This window comes from Oryctolagus cuniculus, chromosome 1 (assembly GCF_051225735.1).
Source record: "Oryctolagus cuniculus isolate XC-2025 breed Fujian yellow rabbit chromosome 1, ASM5122573v1, whole genome shotgun sequence".
Classification (NCBI taxonomy): Eukaryota; Metazoa; Chordata; class Mammalia; order Lagomorpha; family Leporidae; genus Oryctolagus; species Oryctolagus cuniculus.
Genome location: NC_142867.1, coordinates 171,902,315 through 171,921,350, shown reverse-complemented (window position 1 = coordinate 171,921,350; position 19,036 = coordinate 171,902,315). Strand labels below are relative to the sequence as shown.

At 37.5% G+C, this 19,036-nt stretch overlaps 1 protein-coding gene across 2 annotated transcripts in view; it reads left to right on the top strand.

Moving 5' to 3' along the window:
• Positions 1 to 19,036, top strand: part of PTPRD (protein tyrosine phosphatase receptor type D) — a 1,783,257-nt gene that overhangs the window by 1,045,885 nt on the left and 718,336 nt on the right. For both annotated transcript variants that reach the window (XM_089316625.1, XM_089316627.1), the window contains one exon: positions 12,641 to 12,679. The gene's annotated coding sequence lies outside the window, so the exon portion shown is untranslated. The remainder of the gene's footprint in view (positions 1 to 12,640; positions 12,680 to 19,036) is intronic.

Sequence of the window (19,036 nt, the reverse complement as noted above, 5' to 3'; positions counted from 1 at the left end):
CTTATAGTGTTGTACATGAACACAGAAAAACAATCTGCCTTGAATAATATCCCATATTTGCAATGCACTTAACAGCTTTCAAGTTACTTTTGTGCCTGGTTTTATTTGATCCTCAAACAATCTGGGGAGACAGGCAGGACAAGTATTTAAACCCAAGTTAAGTATTAGAAAGCTGAGATTATAAAGGTTAAATAATTTGACCTCAGTTAGTGAGTGGCAGGGCTGGGAATCCATACCAAACTCCTAACAATTAATTCTCTTCAACTTGAGATTTTAAAAATCCCGACCTGTAGATTTAGGCTATATATGGATTTTTAACAGAGATATTGGCGGTTCCAGGATTCATCCATAATCTACTCCCGTGTGTCCCAAGGGACAGGCTAGACTAAGTGTTGGTTCTGCCAGTTCTGAGGACAATACTCACATAAGCATGCCATTGCTTTCCTTTATGTGACTTGTAACTAAAATTCCACTTGCTCAATATCCCCTATGGCTGAAGTGTAATGTTGAAGGTTTTTTGGGCTTGTATCTACAGTGCTTCCTGGACAATTTTGTACACTACTTACTCCAAATTGGGCCCTATTCTTCAGGTAAAGTTAATGGAGTTTCCCCAGAGTGAGGAATGTGTAATCAATCCCATTGTTTGATTTCAATGGGTTATTATGGGTGGGAGAATTGTTATAGTAGATGCAATTTAGAAAATCAGGTACAATTGACTCTAGTCAATTTACATACTGCAGTCCCGACAGCAAAAAGTTGTGGTGTTTTATGTAGAGATAGAGCAGTCATTAAGAGAGACCACCTGGACAACTACCTAAACCAAAGAGAGAACTCGCAGGATGGGGGTGGAGGAAGTGATGTTTAAACAAAGGTGCAGTCAGAATTATCACCAATCAAAGATGAGAAAAATAATATTCTGAGTACATCTACTATTTTCCAAAAGATATTCACTATCAGAACCATCTAATGATGAATACCTTTACAGATTCTCCTGTGGTTGGCCTTGTGTGTGACATTTGGATTTACTATAACTGCATATTATTCTGACAAAGTTGGAAAGATGGCTCTTTGTAAGAAGTATGGGAATGACTTGAAAACTCTCTAAGCTGAATAGCAGAAATTGTGATTGTAACCTGAACCTGCCATTCACTTTCCTTATGTCTTGGGAAATCAGCAAGTTCTACAGCCTCTGTTTCCTTGTCTTGTGAGTTTTGGTCAGTTATTTTCTAAATATTGTCACATCCCTGGAAAAGGGACATATTTTATAAAAACATGGAGTTGATTACTGCCAGATTGGGTGTCATGTCTATGGACTATACCCAATGAGCCAAATAAGAATTGAAGGTCAAGGGAGAACAGAGGGAAAGAGTAAAGCTGCCCATCTCTGCATGCAAATACATCTCCATTAGGAAAGGATAAGTACATGCATGAATGCTGCAGATGGTGGGTGATTAGTGCCATCTTTGCAAGGAGAAATAACGCAGCCCACATTCCAGTAATACCAAGCGGATCTGCTGGCCTGAAAAATCCCTTCTAGTAGTGCACATACAGGAAGATAACAAAGGAAGACTGGAAGAGAAGACACCCACACTTGTAACAAACCGATTAGGTTTACAGACACAATTAGGTATCTCCAGGATAACCCTATGAAGTCCTTAATATAAGCTCCATTTTTCAGGAACATGAAATTGGAGTCATTTTCAACTTAGCAAAGTAAAAAACAAACAAACAAACAAAAATCACACAAGCAAAACCCTGTAAGAGAGCTGTGATGTAAACTTTGTCCAGACCACCCAAGTTCTCCTGTCAGAGCCAGTTGTATATGCAGAAAATGTCACAGCCTTTCAATCATACCTACTTTTTTTTCTAGTTCTCATGTCTCACCCCCGCCCTCTTTTTTTTTTTTTTTCAGAGTAGCACCCAGAGGTAGAGAACATTACCTATGCCCTGGGGCACAGGGGAAAAGACAGACATTCATTGTGTCTCCATTTTCCTCATAATCATTTTTGCTTCACACCTTCCCATTTCATCCATGGCAGTTTATTAAAAACCTCCCTGATTTTGTATAATACACTTTATGTTGTTGGGAAATATCTTTAGTGGGCACTGGGAGCTGTGTCAGCATGGAGACAGCAACGATGCACCATGCAAAGCAATTGTAGCTTTGAGAAGCTGTAGCTATTTGCAACCCTCATTTCAAAAAGATCACTTTCAGAGTGTGGTTTTGGGTGGAAATGGATGCAGTCATCATTTTCACGGGCTTTGTTGGACTGTGGCAGCTGGAACTCTTCTTTTCTCATCTCCTACAACCCACAGACCCTCACGCAAAGCAGGAGGTAAAAATGCCGTTGTCCTTAAAATAAAACTTGAATATGTGACTATATATTGTAAGCAGTTTTTATAGGGGAAAAAAAAAGCTTTTTGTAAAGGAATAATAAGATTATAGGAATTCAAATAAAAACTAACCAGACATGGAAAAATTGGTGGTTTTCCTTAATAAATATAGAATCGAAAACATGGGACCTGTAGGACTCATCCTTTTTGTAAAATGCCCCATCTTCATTCTCCAGTTCCATCCTTCTTCTGGCCTTGCTCCAATACCAGTCTCTCCAAGAAGACTTCTCCCATCCCTTCTATAGGACAGTTTTTGTACTTTCACTTAAGCCATATTTTTATCTGAGTACTTCTTTGTCAGATGTCTCTTTCCTTTGTACTCTAGTTCTTTATGCACATACTTTGTCTTCACTACCCAGTCAATAAAATCCTTCAAGAAGGAATTCACACTTTAATTAATTTATATAGTTATTGAACAACTGTGTGTTGTCAATCTAGTAGGTGCTTAGAACCATCTAGGTATGAAGAATACAAATATTGACTAAGGAAAATAGCAACATGTCCCTTCCTGAAGTTTCTTACAGTTAAGCATGGTAGTTAGGACATGTAAGTACTTAGCAAAAAATGCAGTCTATAGCCCATAGCTTGTATATTGGATTCACTTTTATACCCTTCTAAATATCTTAGTTCGCTATCAAATGAACAAATGTGGATTCTACCTTGGTCCTAAAGATAAACAATGAATAAAACTGGTGAAGAAATAAAGGGAAAACAAAGATGATGTATGGGTTCTTAGGAGCGCTGTGACTCTCACCAGCCCAGATCAATTATTCCTGCTAGCCTTAGCCCTGAATCTTTTTTATTGGCTGCATTTCCTCTAGGCATGGTATATTTCAAGTATTAAGGGCAATTCTAGAGGGGCAGCCAGATGGAGTACAAAACACATTGCTTTCAAAGCAGAAGATTTGTTATGTACAAAAAAGATAATAATATTAGTCTGTGATAAGTGCTGATTGAGAATACAGATATTAAATAGTACAGGAAACAATAAATCTTACACTCCTCAGAATAAAATTTATGGGGTAGATGTACTTACCAGATAATGAGAAAGGGACACACACATCTGGAGAAAAGACCCAGCATGGCCCAAGTGATCCAAAGGCAGTAAGACAGAGTATGGAACATCTGGTGTTTCTTAGATTTCATGGTTGAGGGTTGTATTCCTGCCAGGTAACATTTTGATGATAAATAGAAAAATGCCATCTACATTCTTTCATGGATTTTTTTTCAGACATTTACTTTTGTTAGCTGGTTTATGCTTGATATGTTTTTCTTCCATAGGCTCCATGATTCCACACTGTCTTTGTTCTCTTCCTATTTCCATGACTTAGCAATTTGTGTAGAACATCCTAACCAACCATTAATGTCAATACTCCTGATGGTTCAGTTTGCATGGCTCTGCATTTGAACAATCAACAAATCGCCACCTGAAATTGTACTGTCATGCTTGGCCTCTACATTCATTTCTGTCAACATGATTATCAAATCTCTATCTTCAGTTTGACTGTATCCCTTCCACTCCTCCAAATTCTACTTTCATTTAACAAAAAAACCTGAACTACATTTTTTCATGGATATCCTAACATTACATCAGACCCCAGCCATCTACCTTTCCTTACATTATTCATTCCATGGAGATATTCATCATCATCAGAAATCTTTCAGGGCTTACAAAATTCTTCCCACAAAAGTAAGTTCTCTCACCGGATTCCATTATCATTCTTACTATCTGTAAATATATAATGTCAGGCATATTTGATTCCTCCCTCTTCCTATTTCTGTGTCTAGTTACTAGGTTAATTATTCTGAGAGCTTTTTCTAATGCCTCTGGCATCAGGAACAACCTGCAATATATTTATTGAGTCAAAGTAACCAGACACAAAACACTGTATATTGCCATACTCCCTCTCCCCATTGCCACCTGCTTCATTTTGCCTTTGGCATTTCAGGTGTGGTCCTTTGAATAGATTATCTTTCTCTAGCTTCTAAGCAGTCAATGCTTTTTAATGTGATTTCTTTTCTTTAAAATACATATTTAATAACTCCAACCTGCTTGATGCTGTCCGACAGAAATTTTGTTTACATTATAGCATAACAACATATTATAAAATATAAAAAGAAATATAAAAATTAATGTTGATAGCAGTATTATATGTAAATATTTAAATGATAGTTATTAATAAAAATGCCCTATAGTGAGTCTTTGAAATCTCATGTCTCAATCTAAGACTAGCCATAGTTGAAGCTTTCAATAGCCATATGTGGCTAGTGGTGACCAAATTCAACAATGAAACCCTATAATATACATTTTGCCTCCCATTTCCATTCTGTACTCATTCCTTTACCTTTCTATTTCTCTGTCTTTAATATCATTAAATCCTGATAATGTTTCAAATGTCTCCCAGCTTAAATTGTGACTTTGCTGAGCAATTTTCCTTAGCTACCACAAGGTTATAATCTCACCTCATCAGGTGTCATGTACTACTTTTTTTTATTGTGAGTTTATAGAGTTCAGTAGAGTTCAGTAGAGGTTTATTTTCTAAAATGTAAAATGTAACATGTATTCTTATTTTGGAAAGATAAATATCATAAATAAAAAAGTAGCACATTAAATGGAAAGTCAAGTGAAACTGGTGTAATTTTAGCTTTGAGATTTATTTGTATATGCAGTGATGAGATTATTGATATCCAAAATATAGTGAGTATAATAGTGTTATAGAAAGTATAATTTAGTGAGCTCCAACAAGAATTGTCTGATTATCTTATCAGTATGGAAGAATTCTCAGAAACATATTTAGAAGATTTAATAAAAGAATGTGTTGGAAGTGACTTGATAAGGGATCTCCAACATCAATTTGGGGTAGGAAGGTTTTGCACAGTTACTCTGTGGATGTGTTTAAAGGCTGAGGTAAGCGCTTTGTTAGAGAATGGCAAACGCGATAGCGGGTTAAATGCTTACATACACAAGGAGCCCTTGGTGAGATTTCATGCAAAGAATTGCAGATTAAAGTAATGAGTCCTGGTGTAGAGAGTGAGCAGCTGAATGTGGCTAACAACTTCCTTCATCACAGGGAATTGGTGTAAAAGTTACTATCAGTTGATATCAGATGGAAACAGAAAGCCTTGGTGGTTAGTTTCAAGGACAATATTCAATAATATATTATGAAAATATAGGGTAAGTTTAACAAAGCAGATCTTACTAAAATTCTAAATCTGTAATTTGTAACTCCAAATTACAAACTCTCCCATCATCAAACATCATGCAGGCCTGCTACAACCAACATCAGCTCCATGATATGTGGTAGTGCTTTCCAGATGTATTCTAATTTTAATGAAAACATTTGAAGCTTGAAGGTGTCATGGTACAAATACACAGTACAATAGCTGGCATTAGGGAAATTTGGTTGAAAGCCCAGCATCACAATTAAAATTATACCATATTCTTCCTGTAGGACTAATTCTGGGGTAGGCATTATGGCACAGCCATAAAGCTGCAGCTTGGGACACCTACATGCATACATCAGCATGCCTAGAATTGAGTCCTTACCTGGTTTCGATCCACTTTCTTGCTAATGCACCTGGGAGGTAGCATAAAATGACCCCAGTACTTGTGTTCCTGCCACCCACGTGGGAGAACTGACTCCTGGCTTTGACCTAACCCAGCCCTGGCTATTGTGGGTATTTAGGGAGTGAATCAGTGGATAGAGGATCTCTCGTGTGTCTCTCAATTTGTGTGTGTGTGTGTCTCCCTTTCCCCCTCCACCTGTCTCTCCCTCTAACTTTCCTCCCCTCCCCTTTCTGTACTCTGCCTTATTAAAAAAAAAAAAAAAAACAGACTGATACTAAAGTCCAAACTTACAATATTTACAAGAGTAATTGTTAAAAAAAATTATTCTTAACTTGATCAATAGTTTTAAAACTTCCAAGTGACCACAAATAAAATTAAAGATCCTATAGTGTGCATGTACATTTCAAGGGTTTGTTCCTCACACAAGAGCTGTTATCAAATGGATAAAAACCTAACCTGCAAATACATGGGTTGTATATTTATTCATGCTTATTACTAGCATTATTGTTAATTTAAGTGCAAGCAAAGAATGCCATGTAGAGAAGCAAATTCTATCTTGATTGATGGTTACATTTGGAAAATCCAACCAGAAAAGTGGAGGAGACAGGTAGTAAATGGGCTGGACAAAATTCAGGATAAGTGCAAGATGTTGTGCAGGAAAGCTGAGGTACAATCGGAAATAATAGTGGGAAGGGCACCAGACTTTGCAGGTGCCGAAGCCAAGGATGGAGACCGGAGTAGCCAGTCAAGGGGAAAAGCCATAAACGAGGGAAAGAAATAGTCACTCAAACAGCCGAGGCTCAGACAGGCAAACAGGAGTTCAGGAGGCAAAGCTCTGGAATGGGAGATTTCCTCTTAGAAAGTCAATGGAAGCTTGATTTTGAGGGCTTGGTAAGGCTGAAATATGTGAGTAGGAGAGGCCAGCTTAAGAAAGAGGTTTGAAACAGGGAATAGACTAAGACTGAGAAAGCTATGAAAGTCTTGGTAGTTATACATTTTATTAAAATGAGGCAGTTTATTTTTCAGCAATCTAACACCAAAGAAAGCTACTGAAACTGTAAATGCTTTTACAGTATAAAAATCAACACAGAAAACTGGTGAATGTTTGAAGATAAGAAACAGAAACCAAAGCTGTAATTCTTTTTTATTTTAAGGTGAATCTTGGAATATGTTAATCCTGGAAATGTTAAAGTCCTCATTAGTCTGCTTAGTCAAATTTGGACATTTATAGTTAAAGTATTTAATGTTTAAAAAAATCATTACAGGTAACCATAGAGAATAATTGCTAAAATAGATAATTAAACAAATATCAGGAGTCTTCAAAAGGCTTGTGGAAAATGCCAATTAGAAAACTTATGGGCCGGCACCACGGCTCAATAGGTTAATCCTCTACCTGCGGCACTCGCACCCCAGGTTCTAGTCCCAGTCGGGGCGCCAGATTCTGTCCGGGTCGCTCCTCTTCTTGTCCAGCTCTCCGCTGTGGCTCGGGAGTGCAGTGGAGGATGGCCCAAGTGCTTGGGCACTGCACCCACATGGGAGACCAGGAGAAGCAACTGGCCCCTGGCTTCGGATCAGTACAGTGCGCCGGCTGCAGTGGCCGTTGTGGGGTGAACCAATGGAAAAAGGAAGACCTTTTTCTCTGTCTCTCTCACTGTCCACTCTGCCTGCCAAAAAAAACAAAAATGAAAAGAAAACTTATGTACAAATTTCAGAAATTTTTGCACTAAAATAAACCATTACTAGGTTGTAACATGTCTGAACAAAATCTAGTTTGAGGCACCAACAAGAATAACATATCAGTTTGAAAAAAATCTCCTTTTGGGCATTGTGGCTTAGAGGGCTAAGCCACTGCCTGAGACACTAGCATTCCATATGGGTGTCTGTCCAGGTCCCTGCTCATGGCCTGGGAAAGCAGTGGAAGATACCCCAAGTTTCTGCACCCACCTGGGAGACCTGGCAGAAACTCTTGTCCTGGTTCCTGGCTCCTGGCTCCTAGTTTTCGCTTGGCCTATCCCCAACCATTGCGGCCATCTGGGGAGTGAGCCAGCAGATGAAAGCACTTTCTCTCTCTCTCTCTCTCTCTCTCTCTCTCTCTCTCTCTCTCCCTCCCTCCCCCTCCGTCTCCCCCTCCCTCCCTCTCTCTCCTCTCTCTTGATTGCTTGCTCTCTCTCTCTCTCTCTGACTTTCAAATAAGTATATACATCTCTAAGAAAAGTGCCCCTATCAGGGGAACATGAATACTGCTAAAATTGAGACATACATTTATAGTGAAGTTGAGGTGAAAGCATGTTGATGTCATTGAGACTTTAAGAAAATTTGTGGGGAAGAGGGAACGATTTCCCAAAAAGTTAGCATTTTACTAATGGATAACCCATCTTAAGGGATGAGATGGTATTGAAGTTGAAGCCCACAGTAGCCAACCATCCACATGACTTTGTGAGGAAAATATTATTCTTGTCCATCCTCTAACTGAAGAAGACAGATTATTAACAGTAGAAACAATATCTAATGCCAGAGACATCTGAATTGGTTCATCTTACACAGTTCTGACTGAAAAATTAAAGTGAAGAAAACTTTCTGCTCAGTGGGTATCAAGACTTTTGTGGGGCCAGCAATGTGGCGCAGCAGGTTAACGCCCTGGCCTCAAGTGCTGGCATCCCATATGGGTGCCAGTTCTAGTCCCGGCTGCTCCTCTTCTGATCCAGTTCTGTGCTGTGGCCTGGGAAACCAGTAGAAAATGGCCCAAGTCCTTGGGCTCCTGCACCCATGTGGGAGACCTGGAAGAAGTTCCTGGCTCCTGGCTTCGGATCGGCGCAGCTCTGGCCCTTGTGGCCATTTGGGGAGTGAACCAGTGTATGGAAGACCTCTCTCTCTGTCTCTACCTCTCTCTGTAACTCTGTCTTTCAAATAAATAAAATAAATCTTAAAAAAAAAATTGCACTCAGATCAGCTAAATCAGCAATTCAGAAACTAAGGAAAACAAATGAAAAACTTTTCAACACAACCGACAACCAGAGGAATACATATCAAAACCATGTAAAACATTTACTTTAAAATTCAATTTATTTTCATTTTATTTGACAGGCAGAGAGACAGAGAGCGAGTGATCTTCCATCCCTGGTTAACTTCCTAAATGCCCAGAACAGCTAGGGCTGGGTCAGGCTGAAGACAGGAGCCTATAACTCAATCCACATGTGCAGAACGGGTGGCAGGGACCCAAGCACTTGCACCATCACCCCTCCCTCCTGAATGCGCATGGCAGGAAAACTGGATTGGAAATGGAGGAGCAGGGACTCGAACCAGGCACTGATATATGGGATAGACACCTGCCTCATATATATAATTTTATTTGTCATTTTGGCAAGAAATAAAGAATGATCATATCTACCATTAGCTGCAATGCAGGGAGGTAGGTGCTCTCATGTCTTGCTCGTAGGAGTGTTAAATGTGATAACCTTTGTTGCGTGCACTTTGTCAATAGGAATTATAATTTTTGTAATTTCATATACTGGCTTGCTGGTGTCTTGCAGTTCATCCTAGGGAATTAATCATGAGTCATGCAAATATATACCATTAATGATATTGTCACAAAGTGACTTACACAAGTGAAAACAGCCAAAACAGTAGCCTTCTTTGATGAATGTAACAAATTACATTTCATCCATAGAATTAAAATTTAACTGTGCAACACCTAACAATATTGTAGAAAAAAATTTTTAAATATTCATATAAAAGTAAGTAAAAAATGGAACTATAACACCATTAATGAATATATAAAAATATATATTAATATATATAAAAGAGACTATCAACTAATAGGATTATATTAGGTGATAGGATTATAAATGGCTTACATTTTCATGTTTCTCTTCAATGTATTTTATAAATTTGCAACACTGAATATTAATTTTTTCATAAAAGTGTATTTTTATAAATTGAAAAAATGAGCTATGAAATGATGTTTAATGCTTTAATGATAACCAAATGTGAGATAATGAATGTGAGCAATAATAGAGGGAGTAGGGAAAAGAAAGTCAATTATAATATTTAAAAAGAAGCTAAGTATAAAAAGAGAAATGGGAAAGATGTGTGAAGCATACTTCAAAATTGTTTTTTAGTGCAGATAATGTACCATGGGAAGACCCTGGACCTTTCATTTACTTTGTTTATTAGAATGTGACAACTTGCTATTATTTATCCATGAACCATAATGACTTGAAAAATTCTCAATGAGTGAAATTTGATGCACAAATTCAGTTCACTGAATATTTCCTCTGAGTAATATGTGTTATTTAGCTATGGTGTGTCATTATTATTACTATTGTGATGGTGTTATCTCCATAGTCTATAGAACTTTACCCTGCACAAAGCATTTTTATGCACTTGATCTCATCTATCCCCACTCAATCCCATGAAGTTGTTTGTATAGTTTCTTTTTTAGAAATGAAAAAAAAAACAAAAATTTAGTTAGCACAGTTGCATGATTTTCCCAAATCTCAGCAATGGTAAAGTCAATTGAAACGGATAAGGCCAAGTCTACTATGGATGATTGTCAAACTAAATATTACATTAAAAAGCACAATACACCCCAGCCATGAAATTCCTACATTTATTTTCCTTCTGTAATAATAAGTTCCTATTCCAACATAGTTAGCTCTGTTTCTATGCTGATTTTGAAGCATCGCAGTATATATTTTAAGACTTCCTTCACCAGTTTTTTCCACATTTGAAATACATGGTACAAGGAAAGAGTGTTCAATTGTGTTGACTTCTTTGAAAACTTTTTCAAGTTCTATACTACATTTATAGTTTGATATAACAAGTATGCATATAACAAAATGTAAAATTTATTTGAGATGTTCTTTAGATGGCATCATTAATGTCTTTTAAATAATAGGTTAAATGTCCCAAAAGGCTTGGAAAATAATTTAAATATTAAAGAGGGGGCATTAATTGTAAAATATTATATTTTCATTTCCTACCTGTATTGTGGAGGTTTACACATAAACATTAGAAAGAAGTCTCTGGAGCAAGTATTATGGCATAGCAGGCTAGGGTACCTCCTGTGATGCCCGAATCTCATATATGCGCTGATTTATGTCCCAGCTGCTCCTTTCTGATCCAGCTTCCTGCTAATAGCCTGGGAAAAGCAGCAGAAGATGGCCCAAGTGCTTGGGCCCCTGCACCCATGTAGGAGGCCCAGAATAAGCTCCTGGCTCCCGGCTTTTACTGGCCCAGCCTGACTATTGCAGCCATATGGGGATTGAACCAGTGCAGTGGATGGAAGATCTCTGTCTCTCTTTCTCTCTCTCTCTACATCGGCAGCACCGTACATTCAGTTGCACAAGCCAGAGACCTGGCATTCATTCTTGCCTTCTTGTTCTGCCTCACCCTTGTGCCCAATGCCTTGGCCAGCCTTTTCTTTCTTCCTGCTAACCATATCATGATCATTTCAGCATTCTTTACCTCCATTGCAAATATGGTGGTTCAAGCCTCCTTGCAGAATTTCATCTTCACGTCCAATCACTGTCTCCTCGACCTGGTCATTATACTGCAACCAAAGAATCTTTTAAAACGAAAGTTGCAATGATTCTAACCCCCACTAATTTCCATATACTTCACGGTTTTTATCAAGTATTTATTTCATATCCTTCCACTTCTTTTTACAGACTTTTATTAAGGTACAATTGACATATAGTGTGCATGTTAGATACTTTTACGAGTTTGGATACATGTATATACCTATAAAGTCATCATCACTATCAAGAAAACAAACATATGCATCGATTCCAAAGTATATTTTGTGGCCCAAATTTCTGCTTTCATCTTCCTTTGCTCATCTATGTCTGCAGGCAGTCACTGGTCCTCTTTATATCACTCAAGATCAGGTGGCATTTGCTAGAAGTTTACAGAAATAAATAACTCCACCAGATAAATTGCTCACAGAGTCTCAATTAATTCTCTATTTCCACTCTCTAAAAAAGGGGAAAAAAAGTGTTAATGTGAGAAAAATTAATGAACATCTTTGGGAAAATCCCAGCATGGTTGTACAAGTTTTTGAATGGTTGTAAATTACAAACCTCCAGACATTCATGAACTTATGTCTTTCTCAACCCTAACAAAAATTATACTAATAACAAAATTTCAGGTTTTTAATTAATATTTTCCCAAGTCTCTTCCTCATCCTTATTTAAAACCTAGCTCTGTCCCCTTTTATTTAATCATAAATTGGGGGAGTCTATATTTCTTGAGAACCTGTGATGTTATCCAAGCAAATCTTGACAAAGTTTTACAAGGCAAGGACTATTTCCTTTGGTTAGAATGCTTTGCAAATATTTACAACACATATTTGTTTTAATTTGTTAATATTTGATGATCTATGTATTATCTTTCATAATGCATGATTTTGATGAAGGAAAATGAATATATTTAAACCTCCCATTCCTCTTCCAGAATAATCAATGCATGTTTTGCTTCTTGTTGCTTTAAAAGGAATATTTTAAATTGCTCTTTGCAGCAAAGATGAAAGAAAATGCCAAAATACAACTAATTTCATATCATATTGGAAATTGACATTTTCTACAGTTAAATAGTAAAAATATGCATCACCTAAATGAGCAGTATTTTAATCGCATCATTTTCACATTTTAATTGTTGTTACATTTCTTCTTTGTTTAGGGAGACATCTGTTGTGCACCCGTGGGATCTAAAGAACAAGTAAGACTTGAATGTGCTCACGTTTTTCCTTGACTTTCACATTTTCTTTGTTTTATTACTTGATAGTGTTCCTGTATTACTATACATTGTAGTTTCTTTTAAAAAAAACTATTAGCAGTTTTATTATGGAGGAGGAAGAATAAAAAGGAACTCTCAATATTTTCAGATGACTTGGAGTCTAAAAGACCTATATAAATTTTCTATGTGTGTTAGGAAAACATAAAAACATTTTAGATGGAGTGAAATTCCAAGACCCAGGTAATTGATTTGCTTTCATGGTCAAGAGTAAATATGAATCAATTCAGTGAATTTTCACACGGTAAATTTTTACAATGTATTCATTGCTCTAATTGCTGTTTTCTAACCCCAACCCGTCAGTGAGCAGTTCATTTGCTTTTCCAAATCTACCTTACGTGGAACTATGCTTTTATTAGTATTAGAGAGTCTGGACAACATGTGATTCAGCCAATTTGGGGGATTTTGAGGGTAGTGACTTCTGAGTTAATCAAGTAAGGAAGAGAAAGAGTGGACTACTGGTCTAAAGGAAAGCAAATATGTAATTGGAGAACTGAAAATAATAAGGAAGAAAGAAAGCAAATCTCCATAATAACAAAAGAATAAATAAATTGAATTTGCAAAAAATACATCTAATTCATCAAAAATGAGATAGAACAAATTAAAATTAAAGATTGGAAACTAATATGAGATAAGCACAAAGTATGCAATAAGTAGTACTTGAGTGAAAGAGAGAAAGAAAAGAGCAGTAAATATACCAGAAGAAACAAGTTCCATTTCTAATTTTTGATATTTAGCTTATTTGGCAATTTAGTTAATTGAATTTAGAACTTGACAAGTTTAAATATAGACTCATTGAATATTTTTATCTGTTTTATTGCACAAGAAAAATTCTAGTTATCTTGCAATTATTTGATATTTCTGAGAATCTTGCTTTATGCTCAGTTTAAACCATTTAAGCATTTTTAAATGAAGAAAATGTCTCTTGATTTATTTTAAATCTTACTGGCGTTCAAAATTTTCTGTACTCGTGAAATCACTTGACTTTTAAAACAGGGAAAATCATGTCTTTAGAGAGGTGAAATAAGTCATTAAAATGTATTTCTAATCCACAGAAAGCATATGTTAAACAATTCCAATTTACAGTCAGAACAGTTCAAATTACTCCCACATTCAGCAACACAAAGCCCCAGAATTACCCTGTAGTTATCCTGTAATTGCTATGTGCTGGCAATGGAAAGGTTAACAGTAGTGCTGATCTCAATTATAAGGTACAGATTTACCGCAAAAACTGTAGAAGTGAGTTTTTCTATGTCAAAGTGTAAACCATAAAACTTCAGCAAGGTAACCTCCCTTTTATTGGCAGAAAGATACAAATTAGTAAAGCTTCCTTTACAGCAGCACTTGGGGAAGTGTGGCTCTAAGAACATGGTTGTTGCTGTTGATCATTGGTTTGGGGGTGGTTATTATTTGTTAATCCTTTATTGCCACAGCAAAAGGACTCTAAGAGTTTAAGTGTCTTGAAGGAAAATTTTTGGTTACTTGTGATCCATTATGTACAAAGCTATCACTACTAGTCCATCATCCATTATTTTTATAACTATAGAGCAGAGTTCATTGAGGGCAGAGTAGAAGCACCCATTAACTCTAATTCCAAGACGCTAATGAAATCCAAACACCACCACTAGAAGCCACTTAATCTCTCTGGACCTTAGTGTTTTCATGTTTAAAATGAAGAAAATGAGGCTCACTAGGCTAATCCTCTGCCTGCGGTACCAGCACACCGGGTTCTATTGCTGGTTGGGGCACCGGTTCTGTCCCAGTTGCTCCTCTTCCAGTCCAGTTCTCTGCTGTGGCCCGGGAAGGCAGTAGAGGATGGCCCAAGTGCTTGGGCCCTGCACCCACATGGGAGACCAGGAGGAAGCACCTGGCTCCTGGCTTCGGATCAGTGCAGTGCACGGGCCGTAGTGGCCATTTGGGGAGTGAACCAATGGAAGGAAGACCTTTCTCTCTGTCTCTCTCTCTCTCACTAACTCTGCCTGTCAAAATAAATAAAGAAAATGCTCACAGGATGGCTATGGCAGTTGAGTAACACAAACGACTACAAGAATTACATTAGATGTTTGTACTTGTGATTCAAATTTATCACTTTTTAAAACAAACTTTTGGGGGTTGGATTAGCATGTAAAGAACATCTGATTGTCCCCATTTTTCAGATGTATGTCAGTAAAACTTAATAACATGACCTAAGTGACACAAATACAAAATCAAAGGAATTAGAATTGGAACCCAGAATTTTTTCCAGTATGTGTGTGTGTGTGTCTGAGCAGGGAGGGAGGGAAAGAGAGACATTGAGAAACCCATCTTTCCACCCACTGATTCACTTCCCAAAAGCCCACAATAGCTGGGACTGAGCTAGGTCAAAGCCAAGATCTTGGAACTCCATTTGGATCTCCCACATGGATGGCAAGAACCCAGGTACTTGAGCCAGCACCTGCTACCTCCCAGAATGTGCATTAGTATGAAGTTGAATCAAAAGCAGAAGCAGGACTCAATTGTAGGCATTTGGATATAGGACACAGGTGTCTCAAGCAGCAGCCCAACCCATTGCACCACAATGCCCAACCCCAGTGGAATATTTTCAGTGGAAATATCTGGGGGAGAATTATCAAAGGGATTTTTCTCCACACTGGTGTGAGGAAAATGTTTAATGGGAAAGACAAATGTTAGGTGTTATCAGAGTTTCAATTACTCTATGATCAAGGTGACGACTGATGAAAGACACAGTGAGACAGTCTCAGAGTTGTGCCTTGAACAGCCCTGTGGGAGGTACTAGTAAGTATTTAAAAAAGAAAAAATCCTGCAACACTTTCCTACTTGGCCAGTTAGCAGCAGATTCCTCAAGTTCTACTGTGTATGCATTAAAGACCCAATTCTCCTTCATCCTTGTGATAGTCTGGGAGAGTGAAGCTCTAGGTTCTATACTTCTATTTATTGCATTCCTCTTCTCTGCGACAAACAAGCAAAAACACCAGAGCTCTTTTGTCTGTATGCCTGCCTCTGTGTTTCTGCTGATTGTGAGAAATCTTTGGTTCATCTGAGTTACTGTGAGAATACTTGCTGGAGTCAGGGAAGAAGATAATATTATATCCAAATGCGCACTGAACAGTTCCTTCAACACTGCAGTCTCTTCAACTTCTTTAAGAAAGAACAAAGCAGCCGATAGAAAAATAATTAAAATATGCTCTTGCATGGGTAGCTGGTTATTTAATTTTTTAGTTAATTGTTTCTTATTAACTTCATTAAAATTTGCCTCTTTTATTTTTTCTAGACAAATTAATCCTAAATAGTCATAATGTTGAAAAAAATCCACATTTAATCCTCTTTATACTCCTTCATACATGTATCTACTCACTCATACATACACACACTTATACACATGTATACATAGAATTTAGAAGGGTCTTTTGCTCATTTCAATGGAATATTCTATTTTATATTTTTAAAAATAAATAATGCTGAAAATTTTGGATGAGTTGAAATAACTGAGCCTTAAATGTACTATTACATCTCCATACCTTAAATAATCTATACCTATACATATCTAAACAGTGCGTTTTAGGTCATCATCTTGCTTGAGAAACAGGAGGCTAAATGTGTTTAGAAGTATGCGTTCATTGTACTAATATCGTAATATAGATTCTCCTTCCTCAGATTGTCTACAAAGTAAACATACCACTTGATAAAGATGACAGTAGAGTTAACTAGATTGCCATACAGTTGTACTGTTATTATCATAGATAAACACACTTACTTCCTCTTTGGATTATTCCAAGGAATATTTGGACAAACATAATGCTATCTTGCGGATTGATTATGATCTTATTCATTCTAAGTAATCACATACGTATCCTTCATACTTTTATAAAACTCAACGTGTAGAAAAGTTCAGAGGGAAAACGTGGGTTATAAGATGACATTTTTAAGGCACAACTGAAAACAGGGGTTGAGACAATTTGGATTTGTAAACAAGAGAAGGATCTAAATTGCACAATGTAGGCACATTTCCAGCTAGACTGTGAGAACCCAGCATTACTTGGGATCATGGAGAAGTCTTATTTAAAAATATCAACTTTATTCATGAAGCTCAAACAATAAATGCTTCCAGAAGGAAATGAGGTAATAACAATGGACCAAACAGTTGTTTATTCTGCTACTCCTTTATTTCCAAAGAGAGTTATTGTTTCTCTGTGACTTTTAAGAAGAGCTTACAATTTACTTGCTATTGAAAAACATACATTTTTGGTAACAACTACTGATTATGAGGATTAGATGGCATCAAGAGGACATAAGAACAACAGCCAAGAGTCCAGGATCGACGGAGCATTCGGATGAGTCTCATTGTGAGGCTGGCTAACTGTAAGAGGCACCTGACAAAGGACTCATTCTACCTAGAAGCCGCAGCTTATACATTGACAATTTCAGGCCGTAAAGACCCTACAGTGAAGGAAATAAATGATTATGTTAGTGGGATGCTGATGTTAGAAGCTATGTTGACAGGGAGACTTTCATCACCATTAGAAAAAAGATAGTTAATGCCTCCCCATACCCGTTCCATTCAAGTATTCCTTGGATTTGGATTTTGATACTATTCTGGGTAGCTATCTTAGGACAGAGTTGCTTCTGTCTACATTACTCATGTATTTGGTAATCATGCCATAATGCTAAAACTTTGCTTTGCTGTGTTTGTTGTGTGTGTGTGTGTGTGTGTGAGTGTGTATGTGTAAAAATCCATAAATACATGGAGAAACCAGTACCTAGGAGGGCTGTTTGATGCTAGTGAATTAACTAAATTAATTTGCTTCTAAGGCTGCCTACAATGCAGTAGGGAAAGGAAGAGGAACAAAACTGTGGCTTCTGCCAGTTAGGCAGAAAGTTAATTTACACTTAATTTTCAAAACAATATCCATAGGCCAGAGCTGTGGCTTAGCAAGCAAAGCTGCTGCCTGCGAGGCTGACATCCCATATGGGCACTGGTTCAAGTTCCGGCTGCTCCACTCCCAATCCAGCTCCCTGCTAATGCGCCTGGGAAAGCAGTGGAGGATGGCCCAAGTGCTTGGGGACCCTCTGCCCAAGTGCTTGGAGACCCTTCACCCAAGTGGGAGACCCGGAAGAAGCTTCTGGCTCCTGGCTTCAGTTTGGCCAGCTTCAATCGTTGCAGCCAGTATGGAAGATCTCTCTGTCTCTCCCTCCCCACTCCCTCTCTCTCTGTGTAAATCTGCCTTTAAATTAAATAAACAAATCTTAAAAAAAAAAAAGAAACAGTATCAATTAAACATAAACTGTTAACAAACACAGAAATAAGGATCTGTTTCTGTTTGAAGATTGTTATTATGTCTGCCCTTTCTTTACCATCATCAATGATCAATGATAGGATCTAACAGTGTCCACACAGCACTGTGGGATACTCCCATGGCACATTTATTTTTCCCATCACCTTGAGAGTGGTTTCCAAGATTAATTTTAGTGTCAGTGATACCGTATATTAATAACTGCCACAAAAGCTCTTCATAATACATCAGTGTTTAGCCTCTTTTTTGTTAGTTTGATGAAAGCTCTTAAAGCCCCAGATGTTGGGGAAAAATATCTTTGAAAAAATATCTGTGTTATGTACATACTTCTCTTTAACCCCTTTTTTTCTGTTTCTGTTAGTGTCATATGTTTTTTTCTGTTTCCCCTAGATATCTGCTCTAGCAGTTAAACTCCTGATTTAGAAGTCCATGTTCCACATCAGAGTTACTGGATTTAATATCTGGCTCCAGCTCCTGACTTCAGTTTCCTGTTAACACAGACCCTGGGAAGCAGGAGTGATAGCTCAAGTAATTAGTTTCCTGCCACTCTTCTGGGAGACTGGATTGATGTCCTGGCTTCCAGCTTCCAAGTAGCACAGTTCTGGCCAATGCAAGGAGGTGAACAATGATGGGAACTCACTCTCTCTGTGCCTCTTTCTACCTCTAAAATTTAAAAAAAAAAATTCAGATACTCAAACTTTGTTGAATAATTCACCTAAGACAGTGACTATTTCATAGAGATTTGATATGAGTTTTTGAGGTTGTAGTCTAGTGAGCAGTGAATGCAAAGACAAGTTACAGATTTTCTTTTAGCAGTGCTGAGTTTTACAAAGTATTGTGAACATCTGAACCTGATGTTACAGGATGTAATGGCAAGTATACATCCTCCCCCACAACACACGCATGCACATGGCAAAGAATGGTGGTGATTCCGTATACTGGATGGCAAATTGGTAAAAAAAAAAATACATACATATATTATCAAACTTTA